Here is a 13,090-nt window from a genome sequence, read left to right as displayed (position 1 = left end):
TAAATAAGCAATATAAAGTAAATTATTTCATGCCTGCCAAAAATGCAGGCTTGAGGGTAATTGGAATCCAGAAACATTGGTGGAGGGAATTTTACACCGGTGATGAAACTGGTATTGGAACATGGAATCGCAGAAACAAATGTACAAATGAGCAACAATGAAAATGAGGATGTTTAAATAAAATAATAAAATTTTAAAATAAAATGTCAAAATCATAATTAAGACACACCCCCAAATTTACTGAGAATGTTTTGTAGATATTTCAAGCCAATAATAAGCAAATAAAAAAGTAGAACAATATAAAAGTCAACAGGCCAAAAAGTAGTTATATTCCAAATTCTTGCTACTCATAAGCCACTTCTGCAAATTTCTGATAAATATGGAATCTGTGACTGAAGTAATACTCAATGGGCCAAACATGTGATTTGCATGTAGGAATCCTGAGTTTGATCCCCAGAAGTGCATTCCTGTCCATTTCATAATCTCCTTACCCCTGAAAGAGTAACCTCCAGCACTGCATGTTCAACCCAAAAACTTGAGAGAGAATCTTAGACTCCAGTACAGAACTACTAAATCAAAATCTGCAGGGCTTTTTGTTTTTGGACCATACCCTTGATGATCAGGGGTTACTCCTGGCTCTGTACTCAGGAATCACTACCTGTGATGCTTGAGAGACAATACGGGATGTTATGGATTGAATTCAGGTTTGACTCATGCAAGGCAAGCACCATGCCTGCTGAACTATTTATCTAGCCCAAGAATCTTCAGTTTTAGCCAAGTCCCCAAGTGGTCAAAGTTTGAGCAACATTATTCCAAAAGACTTTAAAAAGATTGACTAGTTACAAAAGATTGACTAGTCTTTGCGCTGGCTTGTTTAGATTACTTTTCAAAAATATCAACAAGGAGTCAACTCCCTGATATTGCCAACAACCTACAATCATTCTGTCATCTGTTTCATTATCAGTAGCATGTAGAGCTCATGTTCCTAAGTTGAAAAGGGATACCGGGAATGAGTCTGGATTACAAGCACAAAAAGAAAAAGCAAAAGGAAAATATTGCTAAGACTCTCCCTCCTTATAAAAGGTTTCCAGGAAGCACCACCCAGTAACTTTCACCTACATCACACTACCTCTGGCCACTCTTTGCTAGAAGGCGAGCATTTAAAATTGCACATTTTGCTGCCTTGAGCAAAATCAGGGTCTGGCTGCTCGAAAAATGAGGAGGATGGATTATGAAAAGACCATTAGCAGCATCTGCCAACCCAGCCTGGTATGACACTGATATAATCTTTTGAACTTACATCAACAATTCAACAAAGTAAAAAAAACAATATCAGTTATTCCTAACTCAAATGTTTACATTGGTACAGGGAGGGAATCCTATTAAACATCCTTGGCAAACTTCCTTTTCCTCCACTACCTTAAAACATTTCTTCTGCAAACAATACACAGAGGAATAGGGTATGAATGAAACAATCCCATCTGGAACACTCCCCAACACATTAATTTATTGATGGTTTGAGCACTGGTCATTGATTGACCTAGGCTGAACTCTGGTGATATCATTTTCTAAAAAGAAAAAGGGAGAGGGCTGGAGCATAGAGGGTAGGTATGGTGTTTACCTTGTACACGGCCTACCTAGGACCAACCCAGTACCAACCTGGGACCAACTCAAGTTTGATCCTGGCATTCTATATGGTCTCCCAAGTCTGCCAGGAGCAATTTCTGAGTGTAGAGCCAGGAATAACCTCTGAGTGCTGCCAATGTACCCCGCCCCCCAAAAGAAGAAAAAATGGAGAAGGTGGTGGGGACAAGGTTGGCAAGTCAGTATGTAATAGAGAGAGACCATTCTTCTAATTTAAAATTTGTAAAGACTGGCTAACAGATAGGGAAGGTAAAACATGCTGCAATTATGACTAAGGAGAGCAGACACAGAGCACAGTGATGATTATTCATATCAGACAATGAGAAAGAAACTAAATCACATCTAAGATTCAGGTCAGCATCGTTCTAGTATATCAGACACATGGTTTAAGAGACTCCATCCAAGTAAGTAGTTAACCAGGCTACTTTAATTAAAACAGTTAATACAGGGGTAAGACAGGGGTTGCATGTTATTAACCTGGTTTGATCCCCAGCCCCACTTGATCCCTAGAGCACTGCCAGGGAATGAACCTGAGGTGGGAATAGCCCCTGAGTACAACCAAGTGTAGTCCAAGCCCCCTTTCCTCCCACCTCCCCCAAAAGAAAGGATTAATCAAAATGATTAATCAAATGTTTAATCAAAAGATTGAACATATGTTAGACCAAAGGATTAACCATAGTGCATCTTTAATTTGGGACTAAGAAGCACCATTTGGGGCAGAATGCCCCAAATTATCATTCCTAAGAGTCATGAATCTTTGCATGGCACATGCTGGCAGACAGTGAAACTTAAGCATCCTTGTGTATATGTATGTACTTCTATGTATGTATAGCCTGCATGTGTATGTAGTTGCGGTTCATATCCAAATACTCATCACTCAGTCCTACTCTTGGCTCCATACTCGGGGTTTGCTTCCAACAGTGCTTGCAATAGTGGAATTGAACAAAGGTCAACTGTGTGTAAGTCACCCTAATCCCTGTCATGACCTGTATATTTTTAGACAATCACCAAATTTTCATTTGTTCATTTCCAGCATTTAAAGTACACCTAGATGGCATTGCTTTGTTGAGACTCTTCATGGTCCTTACGATACCACAACTGACTACTGTATGGGTTTTTCCTCCCTGTCAGGGATACAGGCACCTCCCTATATGCCTAGTCCTTGCTGTCATCATAGGACTCAAGGGGTCTGGAGCGATAGCACAGCAGTAGGGTATTTGCCTTGTATGCGGCTGACCCAGGACAGACCTTGGTTTGGTTCCTGGCATCCCATATGGTCCCCCAAGCTAGAAGCAATTTCTGAATGCATAGCCAGGAGTAACCCCTGAGTGTCACTGGGTGTGCCCCCCCCAAAAAACACAAAACAAATTCCTGGGCTAAGGCAGTGGGGTCCTGGTGAATGCACCCACCCTGTATGACTTGGCAGCAGCTGGGAATGTTTATGTTCTTTTCAGTGTAAATCTGTTAGTAGTACTGACTTCTTATGTTTAGTTGTTCGGTTAAATTTTAGGAGAGCAATATGGGAAAGAATAAAAGCGTTTTTTAAATAGTAGTAATAATTACTATGGCTCCAGAGTCCTAATAATTACAGGTAAGGGAACATTTTGATGCTTCACATGAGTCCTTTGAGGAGCAGAGGGGCCCTCTCAAGTGGAGCTCAAGAGATCTAGGAACCCTCTCTTGGAGATTCTTGGCCAACTAGGCTGACATACAATATGAATACATGAGGCTGCAGTGCTTTGGGGGCCTTACAGTGTCAGATTGGGTTGGCTGGCCACATGCAAGGAAAGATCTTAACCCCTGTTTTGTTTTTTAACTTTATTGATTGATTGGTTTTTGGGCCACACCCAGCAGCACTCAGCATGTTGTTTTGCAAAGTAGGATCTGGTCCACTCTAAGAAAGTAAGCATGTTTGACATATGTTTCCAGTTTGCCAAGATTACAAAGTGAGACTCTAACCATTTCAGAGACATCCCAAACACACCCCATTCCCCCAGATTCAGTTGCCCTTTAGCAGGTCTTTTTCTCTGGTATTAGCCATCTTGAGATGAACCTGCTTGAAATATGTGCAGGGATCTTTTTTCCTATCACTCCCAATAAGAAAAATTGCCCTTTAGTTAATGAAAACAGACTGATGAATTTTGTTTGCTTTTGTTTTGCTGTTAAACACAGCCAAAGAAAAACAATTCAGTCACTGGGCATGAAAAGTAGCAGGAATTTAAGTTTGTAGCCTGTAAAATAAAAATTTCCACGAGTGGTGAGACTGTCCCATGCACCATGTTTCTAACCCCTTAGGCAGACGAGTCTGATGAAGCAGAGTAGTGGAAGAGAAATAATACTAAGCCAATGAGGAAAAGACTCATCAGAGTCAGTCTGCTTTTCACTTCATGGTCTCTCTGCCATGAGCTCTCTCTTTATTATCCAGAATCAAATCCACCAAGGTAGGGAAAGGTTCTGTAATCCACATGGGTTTTTATAAACCTAAAGAAGAGTTACCAGGAAGAGGAAGTTGGGGGAACACCTTTGTTTAGGGGTTTTAGTTAGTCTCACCTTACAGTCACTGGGCATGAAAAGTAGCAGGAATTTAAGTTTGTAGCCCATGGAAACTTAGACAGGGACATACTGGAACTCCACTTGGAGAAGTAGAAGAGACTGGTGAGAAAAGACAAACTCTAGCCAACAGGTCAATTCTTCCCAAAATCAGCCAGCTCAGAAACTATAAAAACCCAAATATTCAATGTTAGTAACATTTGTACAACAGGACGAAAAGATAGTACAGAGATTAAGGAGCTTGCTTCGCATCAACTGATCTGGTTTTTTTCTTTGACACTGCATTTGACACTGAGGATTATCATAGATCCCTTGTGTAGAATCAGGAATGACTTCTGAGCACTGCTGACGGTGCAATCCCACTCTCTCCCATTCTTTAGAGCCCGAAGCTTGCTATTGTGCTTTAGCTGCTCTGTCTTCAGGAAAGCTAGATTAGTTAATGGGCATGCATTTGTGAGGTTTTGAGGATTAGAAAAACATCTGTTTTAGCTCTTGTTTGTAGCTAGCAGTAAGCTATAAAAGTACTAGTTTCTGTCCTTATTTGCAAAGGAGTAATAGTGTTCCCTTCACATTTGGGGAACTCGTCCCGATTCCTGTCAAGATAGAGCAGCGATCAGTCCCAGAGCCAGATCTCTGCTAGTGGGGTGGAGCCAAGGCAGAGCTCTTGACTTCTTGGGCTAAGTAAGTTCTTCCTTCCCCTGAGTTTTCCCAGTGGGCCCTGGCCAGGTATTTCTTAATTATCATTTTGCAGGGAGGGTTGCAAGAATGACGTCCTTGCATGGCAAACAGGCATCTACTGGCCACACAGAAAACAAAGGGAGAGAATTAAGACAGCTGAAGGAACTTCCTCTTCCTCCTCCCCCTTCTTTGTGCTCAGAGATCAAATAAGGTGGCAGGTATCCAACAAGGTAACCTGTGTGCAGACAAACACAATCCCTAAACTGTGACTTTCTTTCTTAATGCCATTCTGTTTACTTTTAAGAAAAAGCATTCTGACCATTGGCAGAGTGAAAAAAGGAAGAGAAGAGTGAGGAGCTACCAGGGCAGTTAAGAATATAGGAAAACGCAGGATTCAGAGTAAAAAAACAAAACACAAACCTTGAAAATAATTAGAATTCACTTAGGCAATAGGAGCTTGAAAAAAATTGTTTATTGCACTTAAAGATGACCAGTGACAATGGATCATTTATGAGTGTTGAGTGGACATATATCCTAGAACTAAATGCAAATGCATGGTAGAAGTTTGTACTTTGGAGACATTTTGCTCTGCTCTCAACCCCAGCTATGCCTGTGTAGAATTCTTGTTCTTTATAGTTCATAGTTCACTAAGAAGTTTCTTTTAAAAACCTCCTTCCAAGTGTTTCCAGTGTGTCTATGCCCAAAACCCATGCCAAAGTATCTAGTAATAGCAATGTTAATAAGAACAATAATATGAAAGTTCACATTCTTTCACCATGATGTTGACTTAAGATGTAATGAAATGGATGAATGTAAGTTAGGCAAGGATATGGGGTCAGCCACTGCTTATGTTGGTAAAGTAAAAAAATAAGAGTTATTGGTTTGGCTTGATAGATAGTACAATAGCTAGGATGCTTGCATTGCACATACTGACCTAGGTTTGATCTCTATCATTACACATCTGGTCCTACTCTGTGTCTACCTGAGTTGAGTTGGGATTAAGCACTGAGCACTGCTGGTATGGCCCCAAACCAAAAAGAGTTTTGGGTTATTTTATTTTTTGGTGTGTGCTTGGGAGCCCCCCCCTAGTGGTAACCGGGGGCTATTTATCTCTCTAGTCCAAATATTTTGTTTTCAATTTATCGGTTTTGGGGGCCAAACCCTGTGGGTCTCAGCTTCTCCTAATTCTGTACTTGGTAATAGCTCCTTGAAGTATTTAGGGAACATGTGGTGCCAAGAATTCAGATCCTCTCCAGAGGATCTTCTGCTCATCCCATTGTCCTGTCTCTCTAGCCCAGACTTCCTGGTGTTATGAAGCCCGATGCTATGAAGTTTTGCTCTATAGAAACAAATCGAGACATGAAACAAGGAAGATTTCTAGAGATCTTCTTCCCCCTTACCATTCTTTTACAATAAAATATTTGAACACATCTATAGGAGATGTAGTCTTTTAAATATAAATTTTAGTGTGGCCTCTAATGAGTATACCATCTAGGCTTATGAAATATGAAAAACCCTGGAGTTGTATCTCAACTGCTTTATGTAATCACTTACATACAAAGATACACTGACTCAGAGCTCATGTGTCTCATCCTTTGAGCTCCAAATTCACAGTGCAAAAACTTCTCTCTTTCTTCCAACTGGAAGTTCCCTCTCTCTACTTTTTTCAAGTTTTTCACATAGAAATTTGACATTAGAAATGAAGAAGGCAAGACACTAGGGCATAGATGTATAACTCTTTCTTGTTTCTAGGGAAAGGAAATATTTTGTTATTTTTAGGGGACTGGAAATAACTTTCCCAGCAGGATTTATATCTACTATAGCACATACTATCAGATCATCACTATAAGCCTGTGATAAGAAGATACCAGTAGAGAAATAAGCTTTGATCTCAGTGATGCCAAAGTTTGGGATCTCTTTTTTTGTTGTTGTTGGTTTTTGGGTCACACCCTGCAGTCCTGGCTCTATGCTCAGAAATTGTTCCTGGAGGAGCAGACTTGGGGGACCATATGAAATGCCAGGATATGAACCACTGTCCTTCTGCATGCAAGGCAAATGCCCTATCTCCACACTATCTCTCTGACCCCTGTTTGGGATCTCTTCTTACAAAATCTAGCCTACCTCTGAGCAATAAAAGTAGTGGATCTAAGTAGACCTGTCTATTGAATAACTATCTAAAATTATGAGGGGGAAATTGAAAGCCTAAAGATGGATAGTTTTATTTTCCTGCCAAATTCACTGTGCATCCTTTACTTTTCCATTCAGTGACTCAAACAGGATGACATTGAGAGCATGCCCCTATGTCATATGATTTCTGTTTGCATTCAGCCAATAATCATCCCTAGCAGGAAATCAAAGGATAATAATAGAATACTGTTAGGTTTTTTTTGTTTGTTTTTATTTTTTATTTTTTATTTTTTTTGGTTTTTCAGGCCACACCCGTTTGATGCTCAGGGATTACTCCTGGCTAAGCGCTCAGAAATCGCCCCTAGCTTGGGGGGACCATATGGGGGATCAAACCACAATCCGAACCACAGTCCTTCCTTGGTTAGTGCCACCTCGCTAGCCCACTGTTAGGTTTTTTTACCTGGTTTGTGTCCATCCGGAGTCCTGGTGTGACAGTGACACTATTATTTCAACCAAGATCATGGCTTCAATCTGCTTGGCAAACGGTCTCTCCTTCCCTTTGGCCTTTTTAATTTAGAGGTAATATCTATTGTTATTATCAATGCTTCATTAGCCTACTTTTGGTTTACCTTAACACCTCAACACCTTCACAGTGTTTAATTAAATTTTCTCATTTATCCCTGCCACTCACTTTTTTTTTTGGAGTGGGAGAAGCAACCCAACAATGCTCAGGGCTGACTCCTACCTAGCTCTGCTCTCAGGGATCACACCTGACAGTACTTGGGAACCATATAAGGTCCCAGGGATTGAACCCGTATTAATGGTGTACAAGGCAAGTGCTTTATCTTCTGTTGTCACTATAGACCCAACACTTTTTTTTAAAGGCAAGATAACTGGGTATCTCTTAAGTAGTTCCCAGGGTCTCTGGGGACCCCTCTTTATGATTCTTGGCAAATTGTTGAGACAACTCAGTGCAAGGGCCTAGTATGCACTGCTACAGCAGCTCTGTGGTATGAGGGATTACTGAGCCATTTGCTGATTCCCTCCAGAGACCACCAGGGCCATAACAGTGCATGTTAAGCCAGAGTAGTTCACATGTAAGGAATGTATCTTAATCACTATACTAACTCTTCAACTCCTGCCATCTACTTTTTTTCTGTACCCTGACCAATAAAATGCTTCTTCAAACGATAACTTTTAGTTTCAAAACAGCTGCTGACCTTAGAAATGGGAAGCAATCAAAGCCTCCAAAGGATGATGATCTTTATAGATTAACAATGGAATGGTCAAAGCAACAAATAATCAGTCCTAACTCCACCTCCCTGGGAAATCCTCCCTTTTTATTGACCTTACCAAGAGAGTGGGAAGCCGAGAAACATCTTAAGGATGTGTGGTTCCATGACACATTGTTCCAGCAAGAACTATTTGGCAGACTTTTCCAAAAATTAAAGCTTATCTCTGTCTCTCTCCATTATTAATTTAACATATAATAGGCTTAGCCACTGAATTCCTTTGCTGGAGTTCTATTTATTTTAGCTAAGAAGCTCTGGGTTAGAACATGGAATTTCTGTTTGGATTATATTCAAGGAGACTCCCCAATTATCACAGTGTATAAACCTTACTCATTCCATGGTAGGGTAGGAGAAAAAAAAGAAGAAAAGCAGAGAAATGGAGAAAGAGAGGGAGGAGAGGGCTGGAGCATTAGCACAGTGGAAGTACTTGGCTGACCCGGTACAGACCCGGGTTCGATCCCTAGCTTCCCATATGGTCTCCCGAACCTGCCAGGAGCAATTTCTGAGCACAGAGTCAAGAGTAACCCCTGAGTGCCGCTGGGTGTGGCCCCCACAAAAACAAACCAAAAAAAATGAAAAAAAAGGGAAAGAAAGAAAGAGAGGGAGGGAGGGAAAAGATGAAGGATGACAGAGAAAAAAAGAAACACACACACACACACACACACACACACACACAGAAACCTGCTGATCAAAATGACTTCAAGCGAGGCATTGCCTCTTTTATACACACACACACCCTCCAATCCCTCTGATTTGGGAGCATTCCCCACAAAAAACACACAGGCAGGAAGTAAAACAGAATGTGATTTTGCTTCCAAACAAGTCAGTTTCCAATGGAATATCAGCAGTGGACAAAGGAGGTGCTAATTAAGCCATGGAGGATGTTTGCTTTGTTTTGGTTTGGTTTTAGTAATCATAAGAGTTCCCCTGCCAAGAAAATATTGGATTTGGTTTTTGAGACACACCAGTGATGCTCAGTGGACCATAGAGTGCTTGGGATTGAGCTCAGGCTTTCTCAGATAAACTCCAGCCCTATGAGTCATTATCCAGGCTTTTGGTTTCAAGTGAACAAATTTCCACTTACTGCTTGGATTGGCTTACCAGGTTCCTATTTCTCATAAACAAAGACTGAACATTCCAGCGTGGGTTAATCCAGTGGCCTCACTCAGCCAGAACTCTAGTTTATCATCTCTGAAATTCTTTGATTTCTCATGGTTAAAAGGAGACGGCTCCACTTCCAAGTGTCATATCCCACATGATTTTTTTTAATTTTATTAATTTTTTATTTTTAATTATGAGAACAAAGATGCAAAGAAAGAGGACAAGGTAAAGTTACAGTGGAAGGACAACCACCCATAAAGAGAATTCTCAGTAGTCCCATTGCTGATATCTTAACTTTGAACTTTCAGCCAAAGAACATTAAGAAAAATAAAGCAGAACCCATGTACAATTACTTTGTCCCTCAAGTCCCCAGATTGTAGTACATAATATTTCTTAGCAGCACACAAAACAATCTAAAGACATAAAACTTATGTAACTCCTTAAACATTGAAGGCAAAGTATTTTATTACATTTCCATGCACATGCCTATTAGTTTAAGTTAACCTCAAACGTTTAAGTGGGTGTTTTTCTAAAGGATTAGAGTCAAAGGAGTACAGTCAAAATGGTGTTAGAGTGGCAATTATTGTTTGCATAGGCCCATCAAAATATGAGGGACATGGAAAGGAAAAGCCTTGGCCTAAATACAAGGAGACCCTACCCCTGAAGTTTTCTGGCATAAGACCAATTCTAGGCTCCAGGCAAACTAGTTTGTCCAATCCAGGTCATTGTCTGTAATGCCAATACACTTTTACTTTTCACACAATCTCTGTTGTTGGTATCATGTTTCTGTATTAAAGATCCTGGAATATGCATATCCTATATTGCAGTCAGGATGGGGCAGAGAGTCCTCTAGTTTCACCTCACACTTAAAGGGCAATGCAGAGAGCCCTGTCCTGTAGAGCGGGTCGTTGTTGTTGTCAAGTCTTCTTAGTGCTAAGGGAAGTCTCTTGAGCAGGCTGATGTCAGAGCAGTGATAGGGTTTTCCCTGGTAGAGGATTGCTTCCAGATGTTGTTATAAAAAAATCTTGGATGTTTTGTAGATAGCTTCCCTGGTTCAGGGGTGAATGGAGGATGCCCATTCTTCTGAGACCTGTGCCAGGTCATTATATCAATGTTCAGGGTGTAAGGTCCATTGCACTACGAGATTTGTGTGTTCCAACCTCTATTAGATAAGAACTTATTTGTATGTATAGTATTTTCCCATTTTAATGTGACTATGCAAACAAGGAACAATGCCACGTGGCGTTATCAGTGCATATGGGGGCCAAAAGAACAAGACCAACCATCCCCATGACATGGTTCAATAATAAGCATTAAACTGAGGGACTCTTACACCAAAATTCCTTATTGAACAGCTCACAAAGAAAAGACAAGATAAAAAGTGGGTAGAATCGTCATGGAAAAAGAATATTTAGAAAGAGTTATAGCTGTTAAATAAAATACACATAAAATATTCAAAAGACATATGTATCCATTGTATGTCTTTTGAAATAGCTGTATCCCACATGATTTTGTCCAAATGTAGGAAGGAACAATCCTGACTCTCTTGGATCATTCTTGTTTTACTTTCTCAACGAGGGAAAGTTTTCTTTCCCAAACCCAGCAATCTTCCTCTTATTTCTTGCCATCTGGAACTGAGCCAGACATTTGCCCCATGACTCAAATTGGCAAAGATAATGCTTAGCACAAAGTGGCACATAGAAAGACCTCATTAAATATTTGCTGAATGAATGAAAGGTGAATTGGATTATTCCCATGGTTGCCTTAGGCTAATTACAATTCAATTTACCTAAAAAGAAAATCTGTATTTCCTAACACACAGTATGGTGTGATGGCTGAAGAAAGTTGGCATATTTATGAAAGAAGAAAGGAATGACTACTGGGCATTTGGCCAAGAGTGTACACCCTATTCTACCATTTCTTCTAAAAGCAGAACATGGCACGACCAAGGAAAGAGCTTATTATTTTTCAGTGATTTCTATGGAAAGGAAAAAAAAAGGTTTCAAAAACAAATACTCAATATCATTTTGCAAAGAATATTTTATTTCTTTTCTTTATTTTCTTCTTTCTTTCTTTCTTCCTTCCTTCCTTACTTCTTTCTTTCTTTCTTCTTTCTTTTTTCCTTCCTTCCTTCTTTCTTTCTTTTTCTTTCTTTCTTTTTCTTTCTTTCTTTCTTTCTTTCTTTTTCTTTCTTTCTTTCTTTCTTTATTTCTATTTCTTTATTTCTTTCTTTCTTTCTTTCTTTCTTTCTTTCTTTCTTTCTTTCTTTCTTTCTTTCTTTCTTTCTTTCTTTCTTTCTTTCTTTCTTTCTTTCTTTCTTTCTTTCTTTCTTTCTTTCTTTCTTTCTTTCTTTCTTTCATTTTTTTGAGTCACACCCGGCTGAACTCAGGGGTTACTCCTGGCTCTATGCTCAGAAATCACTCCTGGCAGGCTCAGGGGACCATATGGGATGCTGGGATACGAACCACCGACCTTCTGCATGAAAGGCAAACGCCTTACCTCCACCTATCTCTCTGGCCCCTCTTTCTTTCTTTTTTGTATTTCATTTCTTGACAAGTTAATAGGTCTAAAGAGAATAGGGTACTCCTGCTCTCATCCCAGGTAGACTTCATCGCCCTCATTGGGTCAGGCAGCTTGCCTGTGCCTTTCCAGTATTGTTCACCAAGGACTCAGCACATGGGACTTTACTCACTTGCTTCTTGATCTCAAGCAGGAAGGAGGGAAGGAAGCTGCTTCTCATCCACTGATCATTTCCTTTTTCTTCCAGGTGTTCAGAAATACCTCCCAACTTCATTTTCCTTTAGGTCACCTTTTAGGTGACCGAGTCTGGCCTAAGGTTAAGTAGGTGCTCTTATATAGACTGATTTAAAACAAACCCTGTGATGATATCACAAGGCACGTTCCAGGCTGTAGATGGCGTGTGTGTGTGTGTGTGTGTGTGTGTGTGTGTGTGTGTGTGTGTGTGTGTGTGTGTTTATGAAGCTTTGATTAGGGAGACCACACCTTCCCCACTTAGGCTAATAGTCCCCCTTAGAAAGAAAATATAAGGATACTAGAAGCCTCATCTCTCTTACTCACCAGTTATTCCTTGCCCTTGCACATTACCTAAGACATAGTAGGCCCTTAGTAATTGTGTGTGTTTCTGTGTGTGTGTGTGTGTGTGTGTGTGTGTGTGTGTGGTTTTGGCTCACAGTCATCAGTGGTCAAGGCTTACTCCTGACTCTGCACTTAGGGATCATACCTGAAGGTGACTCAGGAGACTATATGCAGTGGCTTACCCCTTGGTTTTTGGTTTTTGGGGCCACATCCAGCAGTGCTTAGGGGTTATTTCTGATTACACTCAGGATTTACTCCTGGTGGGCTTGGGGGACCATATAGAATGCAGGGCATTAATCCTGGATCAGCTGCATGCAAATCAAGAACCCTATCCACTTGGTGCCTTAGCTTGGTACTCTTTTGCTAGCCCTAGACATGACTACAATTTTAAGGGAAATAAATGCTATTCTATTAGCATGGATCAATAATTCTTTACCTGTATGAATTGCTGACATCTGCATTGTGTTGGTCACTGCCGTTCTCTCATAGCTCAGTGCTGGAGGAGACAGTCAAGCCTTCAATTGTGTTGGATTAACTGGATGCCATCCCACTCAGTCTACACCTTATTACACATTAGTTAGAAACATTTTTGAATATAGCAC

Source organism: Suncus etruscus, chromosome 16 (assembly GCF_024139225.1).
Source record: "Suncus etruscus isolate mSunEtr1 chromosome 16, mSunEtr1.pri.cur, whole genome shotgun sequence".
Taxonomy (NCBI): Eukaryota; Metazoa; Chordata; class Mammalia; order Eulipotyphla; family Soricidae; genus Suncus; species Suncus etruscus.
The sequence above is the reverse complement of the archived record's forward strand: the minus strand, read 5'-3'. Positions refer to the sequence as shown.